Here is a 17,177-nt window from a genome sequence, read left to right as displayed (position 1 = left end):
CATTGATATATGTTGCTTAAGCTTAAGGATAACCTATGTAATTTTTCAATAGTCAGTTTATTTCAGGGAGAATGTAGATTTGTTTATGATTTTTTGTCATGGTGCAATGGGGCAAAGGTCACCAGACAGTTTTCAGTCTTCTCTAAACAATCTAGATACTTGTTATTTGCATGGAAGTATGGAGTCCAATGGGAGGAGTTTTTAAAACAGCTGCTTCACTGGAGTTTTACAGGAATACCTAGGAAAGTAGACTTCAAAGTCAGAGAAGAATAAAGTCCTAGGTACAGAAGGCACCTTAAGCACGATTCATTGAAATCCCCTAGCAGATGCATGGATTTGCTGCACAATAGCTGTGGCAGGTATTTAGCAATTAATTACATAATTACATAAGGTGATAAATAATAATAGCAAGCATTTAATATATCAACTACTATATGTTAGGTGCTATGTTAAGAACTTTACAAATTCATTCGATCCTCACAATCCTGCTAGGTAAATGCTATTATTATCTCCATTTCAAAGTGGAGGAAATTTAGGCAAACAGATTAAGTCACTTACCCAAGGTCACATAGCTAGAAATGTCTGAGGAGCAATTTGAGCACAGGGTTTCCTGACTCCAGCCCAGTACTCTTATCTGTTCTGTTACCTAACTATCTCAACATTTCTAGTGATGGGGAGTTCACAATTGACCATAACACCTATGTAACTTTTGAACTGCTCTGAGGAGACATTTATACCAGAGTAAGCCCAAATATGCTTTCCTTTAATTTCTACCCTTGGGCTCTAATTCTGTCTAAAGTGTTTAAAACTGTCTTAAAGATTGATCCAAGTGGAAGAATGAATAAAAAATAAATAGCAGCTTACACTAAGGTCTTTTCTTTTCTAGACTGAATATCCCCAGATCTTTCAGCTAGCTTTCATGAGAGAGCTTCAAGTTCTCTCATTATCTTCTGGAAAGATTCCAGTTTATAATTTTTTCTCGTAAAATGTGTTGCCAATAAATGAATTTAATAGTACAGATGTGATCTGACTAGTCTAAAATAAAGTAGAATTTCAACATCATTTTTAAAAAATTCAATTTGACAGTTTTCAAAGATTTATGTCATTGTTGAAAACTTCATCTCTATTTAAAAGTGCCTTCAGCATCAAAAACTCAATATGCTCAAAATGAAATATACTGTCTTCTTCTAAATCTATTCCTCTAAATTTCTCTTTTTCTGCTAAAGATATGGTCATCTTTCCATCCACCCAGGATTGCAACCTGAGTCATCTTTGACTATTACCTTTCCATCATTTCATATATTTTATCATTTTCCAAAGTTCTGTCAATTCTGACTCCATAAGAACTATCATATTTCCCTATCTTTGTATTCATATAACCAGCACTCTGATTTCAGGATCCTGTAGCCTCTTGCTTGAATTATTAATAACCACCTATTTGGTATCAGTCATTCAACCAACTGCCCCCCCAAATTATTAAAGATTTACCATATATTCATATTGGGGATAGAAAGAAAAGTCTAAAAGCAAAGAAGTTCCTACCTTCAGAGAGTTCACATTTTAATGGGAGAAGACATTATACAAAATACTGGGAACATAGAAGATATGGACAGAGTAGGTGAGAACTAATTTTAGTAGATACTCCCAATTAGGGGAACCTGGAAAATCTCTTGTAAAATAGAATTTTAATTTAAAGGAAGTCAAAGAATTTAAGAAGCAAAGTAAAGAGGGAGAGCATTCCAAGCATGGGAAGCAGCCAAAACAAAGACATTAGATGGAGTGTTATGTTTATATAACAGGAAGTAGGTCAGCTTGCTCACATACTGTTGGGAGGAAGTAGAGTGTAAGAAGATGCTTCTTTTAATATTTCCTCTTCTCAACCTATCCTCTTAATCTAGACAAGATAATCTTCCACAAAACAGATCTGGCCATGATAGGTCAAAATTCTCCCTGTTTCCCTGTTATTGATGAATAAAAAGTACTCTTGGTATTACATTTTTAATTATTATATAATTTCTTCTTGTTACTATATTATTAAATTCCAAATTCTGTCTCCTACTCCAAATATTGCATAAAGCATGGGGTAGCATGCCCAGGAGGAAGGCCCTCCATTCAGAGGAATGATAAGCAATAATCAGTCTCCCAGGGATAAGCCAACAACTGCAATAGACAAAAGTCACATGGAATATAGTTGTTCAATCAATTTCAGTTGTATCTAACTCTTTGCAACCCCATTTGGTATTTGCTTGGCAAATAATCTGAAGTGCTTTGCCATTTCCTTTCTTTTTTCCATTTTACAAATGAGGAAACTGAGGCAAATGAGATTAAGTGACTTGTCCAGGATCCCATGGCTAGGAAGCGTATGAGGTCAGATCTGAATGCAGGAAGATGATTCCAGGTCTGGCATCCAATTTATTGTGACACCTAACTGCCCCCACCTCAATCTTGCATAAAACTACTACTTAATAAACATATTTGAATTGAATTAATTTATGATAAGATTGAAATACAATAGTGTATTTAATTTGAAATTTTTACTTGTATTTATCTCTCTTCAGAATTATCCACCTTTGGAAAGGAGACTGCCACCACAGATGCAGATTTTTTTTTTTAAATAAAGCTTTTTATTTTCAAAGCATATGCATGGAAAAATTTTCAACATTAATCCTTGCAAAACCTTGTATTCCAATCCCCACATCTTATACCCTCCCCTATATGGTAAATAGTACAATATATGTTAAACATGGTAGAAATATGTTAAATTCAATATATGTCTACATATTTATACAATCATCTTGCTGCACAAGAAAAATCAAAGAAAGAAAATAAAATGCAAGCAAAAAGCAAAAAAAATAATTGTGAAAATGCTATGTTGTGAATCACACTCAGTTCCCATTGTCGTCTCTTTGGGTGCAGATGGCACTCTTCATCATAAGATCATGGGAATTAGCCTGAATCATCATAGTGTTGACGAGAGCCATGCCATTAGAATTGATCATCCTATAGTCTTGTTGCTGTGTATACTGATCTCCTGGTTCTCCTCATTTTACTTAGCATCAGTTCATGTAAGTCTCTTAGGTCTCTCTGGAATCAACCTGCTGGTCTTTAATTATAGAACAATAATATTCCATAGCATTCATATACCATAACTTATTCAATCATTCCCCAACTGATGGGCATCCACTCAGTTTCCAGTTTTTCACCATGATTGAAAAGGGCTGCCATAATCATTTCTGCACATGTGGGTCCCTTTCTCTCCTTTAAGATCTCTTTGGGATATAAGCCCAGTAGAAACATTGCTGGATTAAAGTATATGCATAGTTTGATAACTCTTTGGACATAGTTCCAAATTGCTTTCCAGACTAGTTGGATTCATTCACAATTCCACCAACAATGCATAAGTGTCCCAATTTTTCCACATCCTCTCCAACATTTGCCAATCTGAGAGGTATGTAGCAATATCAGAGTTGTCTTAATTTGCACTTCTCTGATCAATAATGAATTAGAGCACTTTTCCATATGATTAGAAATGGTTTCAATTTCTTCAACTGAAAATTGTCTGTTCATATCATTTGACCTAAAAACTTCTTTGGCTGAATCTCACAAATTTTGGTATATTGTCTCATTTTTGTCATTCCCTTGGATGAAATTATTGATTATGTCTGTGATTTTCTGTTTCACTAATTCATTCTTTCAGTTTAGATTGTTTCTATTCTAATTAATTTTTGGTCTATTTTAGGAGGCAGCTAGGTGACACAGTAGATAGAGCACCAACCTTGAATTCAGGAGAACCTGAGTTCAAATCTGATCTCAGACACTTAACACTTCCTAGCTGTGTGACCCTGGGCAAGTCACTTAACCCCAGGCTCCAAAAAAAAATAATTGGTCTATTTTCCACTAGATTTTTATTGAGTGTTATTTTTATTGCCTTGTGATCTGAAAAAAATGCATTTACCATTTCTACCTTTCTGCATTTTATTTTGAGGTTTTATACTCTAACATGTGGTCAATTTTTGTATAGGTTGCATGAATGGCCTAGAAAAAAACTGTCCTCCTTTCAGAATCCATTTAATTTTGTCCAAAGATCTATCATACTTAACTTTTCTAAAATTCTATTTATCTCCTTAACTTCTATCTTATTTATTTTTGTGGTTTGATTTGTCTAGTTCTGAGATAGCTAGGTAGAGATCCCCCCACTAGTACAGTTTTGCTGTTTATTTCTTCTTTCAGCTCTCTTAACTTCTCTAGGAACTTGGATGCTATACCACTTGGCACATATATGTTTAGTATTGCCATTACTTCATTATATATGATACTCATTAGCAAGATATAGTTACCTTCCTTATCTCTTTTAAGTAGATTTATTTTTGCTTTTGGTTGATCTGAGATCAGCATTGCTACTCCTGTTTTTTTTTTTTTTTTTTTTTTTTTTTTGTTTTTGTTTGTTTTATTTGTTTGTTTTTGTTTTTGTTTTTGTTTTTGTTTTTGTTTTTGTTTTTGTTTTACTTTACCTGAAGCAAAATAGATTTTGGTCCAGCCTTTTACCTTTCTCTGGATGTACCTCTCTGCTTTAAATATATTTCTTATAAACAACATAGTGTAGGTTTCTGGCTTTTAATCCAGTTTTCTATGTGCTTCTGTTTTATGGGAGACTTCACCCTATTTACATTCACAGTTAAAATGACTAACTCTATTTCCTGATATCTTATTTACCTCAAATTATGCTTTTCTTTTTCCTTTCTCCCTTTCCCTCCTCCTCAGCATTTTGTTTCTGACCACCACTTCCCTTAACAGCCCTCCCTCTTGATAACTCCTCATTTTTAAAAAATATCTTTCCCCTATTTTTTGTTTCAATATAATATATATATATATATATATATATATATATATATATATATATATATATATATATATATATATATATATATTAGCTTTCTTATTTCCTTTCCCCTTTTCTCTCTTATTTTTCTATAACATGAGACAAATTTCTCTGTTAAACCAAATATGCTTGATATTTTCTCTTTTATCCAAATCTCATGAGAGTAAAATTCACACAATGTTCATCCCCGTCCCTTCTTTCCCTCACTTATTTATAATAAATCTTCTTTGCCTCTTTGTGAGATATAATTTCCCTCATTTTACCTACATTTTCCTCTTTTTCCAATACAATCCTCTTTCTACCTCTAGTTTCTTTTTTATATTATTACACTAAAATTAAATCATACCTGCACTCTCTATCTATACCCATAATAGAGATATAGTTCTCAAGAGTTCTTTTCTTTTTGCCTTTTTATGCTTCACATGAATTCTTTATTTGGAGATCAAATATATGTATATATTATTTTTTTATTTTGTTCTGCTCCAGTATTTTCATCAGAAATAAAAGAAATTCCCCTGTATCATTGAATGTCCATCTTCTTCCTGAAAGAGCATGCTCAATTTAGCTGGATAATTGATTCTTCCATGAATTCCAAGTTATTTTGCCTCTTAGAATATCAGATTCAAGGCCCTTCAATCCTTTAAGGTGGAAGGTGTTAGGTCCCAAGCAATCCTTATTGTGACTCATTGATACATGAATTGTTTCTTTCTGGCTGCTTCCAATATTTTTTCCATGGTCTGGTAGTTGTGAAATTTAGCTATGATATTCCTTGGAGTTTTCATTTTGGAGTCTCTTTCAGGAGATAATTGGTGAATTCTTTCAAAGGCTATTTTACCTTCTGATTCTAGGATATCAGGGAAGTTTTCTTTGCTGATTTCCTGAAAGGTAATGTCTAGGATCTTTTTGGTCATGGTTTTGAGAAAATCCATTAATCTTTAGATTGTCTTTCCTCGATCTATTTTCCAGGACAGTTGTTTTTCCAAGTAGGTATTTAACATCTTTTTATTTTTTTCATTTGTTTTTATTTTGCTTGACTGATTCTTGATGTCTCACTGAGTCATTCATTTCCATTTATTCAGTTCTGATTTTTAGTGAATTATTTTCTTCAATTATCTTTTTTTTTTTTTTTTTACTTCTTTTTTAATTTGGCTAATTGAATTAAATTTTTTTTTTCATTTCACAAATTCTGTTTTTCAGAGAGTGGTTTTCTTTTTCTAGTTTGTCAAACTTACTGTGTAAGGAGTTATATGCTTTTTCTATTTCACTAACTCTATTTGTAGAGAGTTTTCTTCAGATAATTTCTATTTCCTTTTCCAAACCATCTTTCAAAGTTCTCATTTTCTTTTCTCATTTTTCTTCTAGCACTCTTTTAAGATCCTTTTTGAATTTCTCCTTGTGAGATGGGGACCAATTTATATCACCCTTTGGGGTTTTATCTGTTGACAATCTGCTTTTAATCTCCTCAGTGTGTGAAATATGTTCTTCTTTTTCTCCATAAAACTATCATCAGAGTCCTTTTTACTTTTTTGCTCATTTTTTCAAAAAGTTGAGATCTGCCTTTTGGGCAAAGGGGAGATTGTCCAATCTTCTATAGTGTGTGTGTGTGTGTGTGTGTGTGTATGTGTGTGTGTGTGTGTATACATATATATGTATATATGTGTGTATATATATATGTATATGTGTGTATTACATATACATATATATTCTATATAATTTATTTATATAATTTATTCTTTAGTGTGTGTATCTATATATATGTGTGTATACATATATATATACATATATGTATGTATATATATATAAAGATACTACATATATTCTATATAATTTATTTATATTATTTATTCTTTAGTGTGTGTATGTATTTTGGCATTTAGGATAATTTGCTTTCTGTCTCTGTGTTGAATGTCATATACCTAGTCTGCTGATCTACTGGCTTGCAACCGGGACAAAGTAGTCAACACTGCTGTAGATTCCTTCTGGTAGATTCTCTGGTGTGCAGATCTACCCTGGGACTGTGCCTGGTGTGCCCTTTTTGCACTTGGTGCCTCTGCTTGGCCTGTCTGTGCTTGGCCTGCCTCCCTCAATGCCCAATTGAAACAGACCTTTTCTGGAGATCTTCAAAATGATCTTCTGCTGGGAATTTGTTACACTCCCAAAATTCATGGGTTCTGTCACTTCAAAACCAGTTCAGAGGCTCAATTTGCTGTTATTTTGAGGGTCATGGGAAGAGTCAGAAAAAAGACAAGTTTCCTCTCCACCATCTTGGCTCTGCCCAGGGTTTTTTGTTTGTTTATTTGTTTTGTTTTGTTTTTATTCTGCTTATTATTTCTGCTCCTGGGCCCAAATCCTTTCATTTGTTCTTTTCTTTAAGTAAATTTATTTTTAATACACATTGCTTCATGAATCATATTGGGAGAGAAAAATCAGAGCCAAACAGAAAAACCATGGAGAAATTAAAACAAAATAGAAAAAAGAAGTGAACATAGCATGTCCTGATTTACATTCATTTTTCTTTCTTCTTTTTTTCTGGATGCAGATGGCAACTTCAGTCCAAAGTCAATTGAGATTGCTTTGGATTATTGAACCACTGAGAAGAACCAAGTCTTTCATAGCTGATCATCATGCATTATTGCTGTAATTGTGTACAATGTATTCCTGATTCTGCTTCAGTTTATGTTAATCAGTTTTTTTTTCTAAAATCAGCTTGTTCATAATTTTTTACAAAACAATAACATTCCATTACCTTTATATACCACAACTTATTCAGCCATTCTCCAATTGATGGCCATCTACCCATTTTCAAATTCTTTGCTACCAGAAAAAGAGCTGCTACAAACATTTTTGTACATGTGATTCTTTTCCTTCCTTTGTGATTTCCTTGAAATACAAACTCAGTAGTGGTACTGCTGGGTCAAAGGATATGCACAGTTTTATAGCTCTTTAGTCATAGTTCCAGATTGCTCTCTAGAAACAACAATGCTTTAGTGTACTAGTTTTCCCACAACTCCTCCAACATTTATAATTATCTTTTCCTGTCATCTTAGCCAATCTGAAAGGTATAAGATGCTACCTCAGAGTTGTTATAATTTGCATTTCTCTAATCAATAATGATAATCTGAAAATTATCTATTTATATACTTTGATTATTTTTCAATTGGGAAATGACATATTCTTATCAATTTGACATAGTTCAGTATATATTTTAGAAATGATACCTTTATGAAAAATACTGGGTATAAAAAAATTTCCCAGCTCTGTAGTTCCCTTTCTATTTTGTTTCCGTTGGTTTTGTTTGTGCAAAACCTTTTCAAAGTTATTCACTTTGCTTTTCATATTGTTTTCTAGTTCTTCTTTGGTTATACATTCCTAAAGATCTGATAGTTAAATTATCCCTTATTCTCCTAATTTGTTTAATCCTTTATGTGCAAATCATGTATCCATTTTGTTGTTTTGGTATGGGGTGTGAAATGTAGGTCTGTGCTGAGTTTCTGACATATTATTTTCCAGGTTTCCCTGCAATTTTTGTCAAATACTGAGTTCTTATTTCAGAAGCTGGAGTTTGGGGGAGTTTCTGCTGTGTGTATCTAATCTATTACACTGATCCACTACTCTATTTATTAGCCAGTAACAAATGGTTTTGATGACTGCTGCTTTATAATATAGTTTTAGGTTTGGTACTGCTAAGCCACCATCCTTTTTATTTTTTCCAATTCCTTTGATATCCTTGTCTTTTTTCCATCAAGGTGAATTTTGTTATTATTTTTATAGTTTTATAGAATAAAGGTTTGGGAGTTTGGTATGGCACTGAACAAGTGGTTCAATTTAGGCAGAATTGTCATTTTTATTATATTAGTTGCTTTGACATGAACAACTGATATTTTTCCAGTTATTGAGATCTGACTTTATTTGCGTGAGAAGTATTTTGTAATTGTGTTCAAATAGTTTTTGGGTTTATTTTGGCAGGAAGACCACAATTTTACTTTGACTATAGTGATTTTAGATGCAATTTCTCTTTGTGTCTTTTGCTGATGGGCTTTGTCAGTAATATATAGAAATGCTGGTGATTTGTGTGGGTTTTGTGTATCCTGCAACTTTCCTAAAGATCTGAATTGTTTCTAGTAGGTTTTTGATAATTTTCTAACATTCTCTAAGTATATCATTATATCGTCTACAAAGAATGATCATTTTATTTTCTCATAGCCCATTCTAATTCCTTTAATTTCTTTTTATTTTCCTATTGCCAAAGCCAACATTTCTAGCAAAATGTTGAATCATAGTGGTGATAATGGGCATTCTTGTTTCACCCCTGATCATATTGGGAATGCATCCAGTTTGTCTTCATTACAAATAATGTTCACTTTGGTTTTAGATAGATATTAATTGTTATAAAGCTCCCTTTATCCCTGTGATCTCTCATGTGTTTAAAAGAAATGAGTGGTATATTTTGTCAAAAGCTTTTTTTTGTCATCTATTGAGATTATCATATGATTTCTGTTGATTTTGTTATTGCTGTAGTCAATGATAGTCATAGTTTTCCTCATATTGAACTAGCCCTGCATTCCTGGCATAAATCACACTTGGACATAGTGTATTATTCTGTTGATTGTTGTAATCTCTTTGCTAACATTTCATTTAAATTTTTTGCATCAATATTTATTGGTAAGATTGGTATGTAATTTTTTTCTGTATTTTGGCCTGTCTTGATTTAGGTATCAGTACCATATTGGTGTCATAGAAGGAATTTGGCAGTATTCCCTCTTTACTTAGTTTTCCAAATAGTTTACATAGCATTGGGATTAAATATTCTTTATATGTTTGAAAGAATTCACTTGTGAATCCATTTGGCCCTGGACATTTTTTCAATTGGGAGTTCATTAATGAATTGTTCAATTTCTCTCTCTCTCTCTCTCTCTTTTTTTTTTTTTTTTTTTTTTTTTTTAGTGGAACTATTTAAGTATTTTATTTCCTTTTCTGTTAATCTGGGCAATTCATATTTTTGTAAATGTTCATCCATTTCAGTTAGATTGTTAGACTTGCTACCATAAAGTTGGGAAAAATAAGTCCTAATTATTGTTTTAATTTCTTTTGTGGTAAGTTCATTCATCCTTTTCATTTTTGATGTTGGTGATTTGGTTTTTTCTTTCTTTTTTTTCTGAGCAAACTAGCCAAAGATTTATCTATTTTGTTAGTTTTTTCATAAAACAAAATCTAAGTTTTGTTTATTAATTCAATAGTTTTCTTAGTTTCTATTTTATTAATTTCTCCTTTGAGTTTCAAAATTTCTAATTTGGTATTTAATTCAGGGTTTTTAATTTGTTCTTTTTTACATTTTAATTGCATGCCTAATTATTTATTTTCTTCTCTATTTCATTTATGTAGCTATTTAGAAAAAATTTCCCTAAAAATTACTTTGACTGCAATCCATACGTTTTGGTATATTGTCTCATTATGGTCATTTTCGTGGATGAAATCATGTTTTGTTTTGTTTTTTTTTTTTTTTTTTTTTTTTTTTTTGTGGTTTGTTTGTTTGACCATTCGTTTAAAATTAGGTTATTTAAGTTCCAATTGGTTTTTATTCTACCTTTCAATGGCCTTTTATTGAATATAATTTTATTGCATTATAGTCATTAAATGAAACATGTACTATTTCTGCCTCTTTGCATTTGGTTTTGAGGTTTTTATGCCCTAATACATGGTGAATTTTTGTGTAGGTGGACATGTACTGCCAAGAAAATGGTGTATTCCTTTTTGCCACTATTTAATTTTCTCCAGACCACATTCACTTTTTATTTTGTCAATTTTATTTTCTACCCTCTTTTTTCTGCTTCAGGATTTATAAAGGTATTCTACTTTTGTTCTAAAAATAAAAGAAATGTCTTTCAGTTCAATCAGTTTTATATTTTTGATTTTCAGTTTATCTCATTTCTTTGTAATTTACAACATTTTCTGCCCTGTGCTTGTTTTTTATTGTATTTTTAATTATTTTAAATATATGATCAACTTATTAATCCTCTCTTTCCCCAGTTGTTAATATATTTATGTATACATGTATATAACCTTTCTTCTTAAGACTTTATTAATAGTGTCCTAGAATCCAGGGATATTATCACATCATTACCATTGTCTTTCAAAAGATTATTAATTGTTCATGTTATTTGGTAAAGGCAGCTATGTGGCAGAATGCTAAACCTGAAATCAGAAGGACAACTCTTTTAATTCAAACCTAGTTTCATATGCTTATTATGTTACACTGTTTTCCTCAGTTTCCTCATATGTAAAACATAAGGAAATGGCAGGCCACTTCAATATCTGTGCAAAAAAAGTACCAAACAGAGTCATGGGGAATTGAATTGAAAAATGACTGAACAATAACAAAACTGATTCATTACTTGAGCCATTTATTATTATTATTTTTTCTTTCTTTTTTATTAACTTTATAATTATAACATTTTCTTCGACAGTACATATGCATAGGTATTTTTTTTTACAACATTATCCCTTGTACTCCCTTCTGTTCCAAGTTTTTCCCCTCCTTCCTTCCACCCCCTCCCCTAGATGGCAGGCATTCCCATACATATTAAATATCTTATAGTATATCCTAGGTACAATATATATGTGCAGAACCGAATTTTGTGGTTGTTGTGTTGCAAAGGAAGGATTGTATTTGGAAGGTAAAAATAATCTGGGAAGAAAAACAAAACAAAACAAAACAACAACAACAACAACAACAACAAAAAAAAAAGAGCCATTTATTATTTAGGATTTCATTACTACATCTACATTTAGGTCTATTTTGATTGTATACTCCAAACCTAATTACAATTTCTACTACACTGTAATCTTCAAAGGATATTTCTAACTTTTCACATTTATTTGTGATTTCTCTGTTTTCTCATACATGACTAATTTTTACAGATATGCTATGCAACATTGAGAAATTTCTATATTCTTTGTTCTTTCCATTCAAAAAGTGTCATAAATCTTTTAGCTTTAATTTTTCTAATTTTTATCTTTTATTCATCTTTCAGTCAGAGTTGTTCAGTTCAGAGAGAAACTTTAATATCTTTTGCTACTACAATGTGTATGTATGCATATGTGTATATATAGACATATCGATATCTATATCTATATGCATAGATATAGATATAGATATAGATATTTAACAAGCTGTAACAAATATGTGAATACACTCAGATAATTCTATGAGAAACCTTATGGTGAATCCTTTACCAAAAAAAAAAAAAAAAAAAGAGTGATGTGAATAATTACCTCCTAATTTACGTTTTTAATATTTATTTTTTTATCTCATTATATTTTCCTCAAATGGGGTATATCTTTAGAAGTCATGTTGACAATATTGACTACTCTGACCTCTTAGACTTTCTCCTCTGAGTTTTCATGAGTTTGTTTCCTCTTGGTTCTACACTATTGTGCTTATTGTTCCTATTCAGTCTCTTTTGCTGGCTCATCTATATCACATCCCTATTGAAATGAGATAAGTGGTTATTCCCAAAGTTCTATCCTGGGACCTTTTCTTTTCTTTCTCTGTTCTTTCTTAATGGTTTTATTAATTTTCATAGATTAAATTATTGCTTCTATGCAGATTGACAGATCTATATAGTTTATATAGAATCTACACAGTCTCCATATAGATTCAAAAATTTACACATTCTTCTCTGGTTTCTTCTTCAAACTTCTATTGACATCCTCAAATGACTATTGAGTATTTCATACATTTAAACGATATCTCAAAATTGGTTTGTCTAAAATATGTTTCCCTTCAAACCAATTCACTTCCACCAAATTTTCCAGTTTCTGTTTATGGCAGAACCATACTTTCAATTGCTAGAATTTGCATGCTCAATATTATTCTTGACTCTTCTTTCTCTATATTTTTGATAATTGCCAATTCTTCTTTCTGTCTCTTCAACATCTCTCATACTTGACTTTTTCTCTCTAACAGTAGCCACCATTTTTATTTCAAGTCTCACCACCTCTCAAACTATGGTAGTACCCATCTAACTGGTCTCTCTGCCTCAAATATCTTCCTATTCTAATTCATTCTTCACAGTTACCAATCTATTTTTCTTTAAGTGACATCTATACCATTCCTCTAGTCAATAAAGGTGAGTCACTAAATATTTCTTCTAGGATAAAATATAAATTTCACTTTAGCTTTTAGAGTACTTCATAGCTTTACTCCAATTTATATTCCTAACCTTATTATATAGTACTTCCCTTCCCACATCCCACTTTCAAGCCAAACTAACCTTTCTCTCTGTTCCTAAAAGATAGCAATCCATTCCTAATTTTATACCTTTGCACTGGAAGCTGCCATGGTTTAACTGTACTCTCTCCTCACTTCAATTTCATAGAAACCATCTTGTATATCAAGGTACAGTTCAGGCACCACCTCCTAATTGAAGTTTTTTTGGACACATACTCCCCTCACAACTTCTAGTCCCTTGCCCTTAATTATATTGTATGTAATTACTTTATATTTATTCTATAGTGTGTATATATATATATGTATATAGACATATATATAGATATATATGCATATCTATATCTATATATACATATATATATGTATGTATTATATAGATATATGTTAGGTTCTTACTAAGTGCTAAGTCGGTACTTGACAATTCTCTAGTTCCTTATTTATCTATTAGAACTCTCACTTAATCTTTAACAAAGTTTCCTTGTTACTCACAGTTCTGTGTCAGAGAGACTGAGATTTGGATTGGAGGCTTTTCCACTGGAATCAGGATTGTGTCTGTCCCTGTTCAGGCGCCAAATTGCAATGGTCCAGTCTAGCTCCTCTGAAGGGCTCAGAATAAGTCCTTGTCAAGATGAGCAAAAGTCCTTGCCCCACGTTGTGGACGCCAATATGTAACGTGCTGTTGTCTCCAGAAGCTGCCAATTGCTCTCTGGGAGGAGATCTGCTGTGTCAACTCAAATCTCTCAGACAGATTCTTCTTCCTGTAGAGAACCATTGTCTCCAGACAGTTGCTGTTAACTCTGGTCCAGAGTAGTGACTTCCCTCTTTTATCCTCCCAGAGAATGGGCGTGGGATAATGCAAGGGCTTCTGGGAAAAATTACTTCAACCAATGAACTTGCTCCTCCTAAGCATGCAAGCTCTTCCCCAGAAATTCACAAGTAAAACTCCCAGTCATGGCCGGAACTAGAGAATTGTCAAGTACCGACTTAGCACTTAGTAAGAACCTAATATCTCATTATCTCATTAGCACTTAGCAAGAACCTAACAGATATACACATATATATATTATATAGAATTTATTTATATTATTTATTCTTTAGTGTGTGTGTATATATCTAGTTATTTTATATCAGGAAAACTTGGTTTTAGTTCCACTTTTGATTCAAACAGGTTGTATGGCACAGAACAAGCCATCTCTAAGCAACTGTCTAAAAACCTAAGTTGTAGAGAAGATAATGACCTGCATTAATAGAGTTTCTTAATTAAGAATTCTTTATATTAGTGAAATTCTCTATGTGGTCCTATTCTAATCTTTATGTATGTATGTATGTATGTATATATATATATATATATATATATATATATATATATATACATATATATATATATATAAAACTTTTATTTACCCCAAACAAAATGTAAACTCCTAAACTATAGCGTTGATTGGATAATTTTATTATTTGACTCTCCACCTCCTAATATAGCATATGATACATAGTAGACACATAATAAATTCGTATTTAATGATAGATGATTGATTTGGACATAGTTACTTAAGGTTGTTTTGGTTTTGTTAATTTAACAAATGATCTAACATGAAATTGACATTCTAATTCTTCCATCTGGCAGATGCAACTTTTACTATTGTCTCTTTATCAACTACAAGGACATATATTTTCCTTATGGTATAGGAGAGTCACAGTGAGAGTTGGAAGTCCATCTCATCCAACCCATATAGAGAACTGTTTATGGAGTCTAAGGAACTGAATCCAAATCCCATCTTTGACATATATCACCTAGTGATCTTGAGTAAGTCCTCAAACTTTCCTGAGTCTTATTTCTCTCCTCTCCAAAATAAAGGTTTTGGATTAAAGTAGCCTTTCAAGTTTCTTCTAAATGTGTGATCCTATGATCTTTGTGAATCCAATCTGATCATAATGAAAGAACCATTGGGATTAGTATCTGCCCTTAGACATTTTGTAACTTCTTAGTTCCTTAATTTGTCAGGTTCAGGATTATTGATTTTTTTATACATAACATCTATCTCACACGACTTTTGTAAAAAATTAAATGACATAAGTGCTGAGTAAATCTTAAAAGTACTAGCTACATGCTATTTCCTTTTCCTTCTCTTTTTCTTCTTTCCCTCTTCTATTCTAGTTCTGTATTTTCTTTGTTATTCCCTCCTACTTTTTTTCTTGTCCTTTTCCCCTCCTTTATTTTCCCTCTTCCTCTTTTTTCCTCTTCTTTTTGTTTTTCCCTTCCTCCCACACTTTTCTTCTTTCTTTTTCTGCTTCTACTGCATTTCCTTATTTCTTCATTATTATAATTTTATTTTCCCCTTCTGCTACTTGCATGGTAAAAGGATAAATAGACATAGAACCAGAAAGCCTGAGTTCTAGTTCCTTTTTCTATCACTAAATTCTTTGACCATGGGCAAATATCCATTTCTCTCTAGACTTCAGTTTCTTTATTGGCAAAAAGAGAGAGTAGGACTGGACTACCTTGAAAGACCCTCCAGGTTTAATATTCCATAACTTTAGGTTCAGGTAAAGACAGATTGCCAAAGTGCAAAACTTGAAAAGATTCCATGGAGAAAAGTACAGGCTGAGGGCTAACAGGAAAAAGGGGTGAGTGAATGAAAAGTAAAACAAGATGTCTTTGAATGATAATGTTAAGAGAATGGGGAGAAGAGAGAGAATAAAAAGAAGACTTGAGAGTTAGGTATTCTTCTTGAAATAAAGGGAAGTAATGATAAGCACAATGAGAGTAAAATTAAATGATATTAAATGAATTTGAAATGATGACTTTTGAAATTTTGAAAAAAAAAAAAAAGCACTCTAAGGATAAAATGTGCAATGTATGGGGCCCAAATTGGGTTCACTTCTCTGGGGGAAAACTGGTGCCTATATATGCCTTTTTATCTCTTCTACATGCAATGCAAAGGCCTTTGTTCTCTAAAACTCTAGTTGAAAGTATTAAGAGGCTCAACTAGATTCTAAGTCAGAATAAGTCAAAGTATTTTGACATTAGTTAATGTCTGATCCTCTTTCTCTCTTTCTTTTTCTCTTCTCTCTCTCTCTCTTTCTGTTTTTCATACATACACATGAACATATGGATACACACATAACCCATATATATACACTATAAATAAATGTATAGATACATCCCTATAAGATAGTATAACACAGTGTAATTAAGTGACAGAGTAGATAAAGTCTGGGCCTAGAATCAAGAAGATTCATCTTAAATTCAAATCTGGCCTCAGACTAGGTGTCACTTAACCCTGTTTGCCTTAGTTCCTCATGTGTAAAATTCATTAGAGAAGGAAATGGCAAACTATTTTAGCATTTTTGTCAAGAAAATTCCAAATGGAATCAGCAAGGGTTGGACTTTGATGAAATGACTGAATAACAACAAAAATGATACAATATAATGTATTATACTTTAGTATATTGGCGTATTATATCTATAATATAGTATAATATTAATATGGTATAAAACTATATAGTAAAATATTATGCTGTATTATATTATATCACATTTCATGTATAATATATGACATTTATAATAAGTACTATGGGTGTAGTATCTCTGTATGTGTGTATATAAAATGTATAATACTATCCCATTCCACACTGTCTTATAATATGCCATATATGATATAGCATGCATTATATGTATTATAAAATATACCATATACTATACTGTACTACATTTATTTTATTATGTTACATATTATTACTGCATAGTATTTTATATCATATCATATCACATTATATTTATGATATTGTATTGTGAATATAGCATAGTTTATAACTCAGGGATATATAGTATGATTACATAACTATATATTCTATAATATAAATGATATATTTTATTATATTTTATATAATCATATTATATGTTCCTAAAGGTTGGAATATTACACATATTATGTAAACTATCAACAAACACATACATACCCACTAATGTATATAAACATGGAATATTTTATATATATATATATATATATATATATATATATATATATATATATATATATATATATATATGGTATGTTCATATAC

The sequence above is a fragment of the Sminthopsis crassicaudata genome, chromosome 2, assembly GCF_048593235.1.
Source record: "Sminthopsis crassicaudata isolate SCR6 chromosome 2, ASM4859323v1, whole genome shotgun sequence".
Taxonomy (NCBI): domain Eukaryota; kingdom Metazoa; phylum Chordata; class Mammalia; order Dasyuromorphia; family Dasyuridae; genus Sminthopsis; species Sminthopsis crassicaudata.
This window is presented reverse-complemented; position numbering follows the sequence as displayed.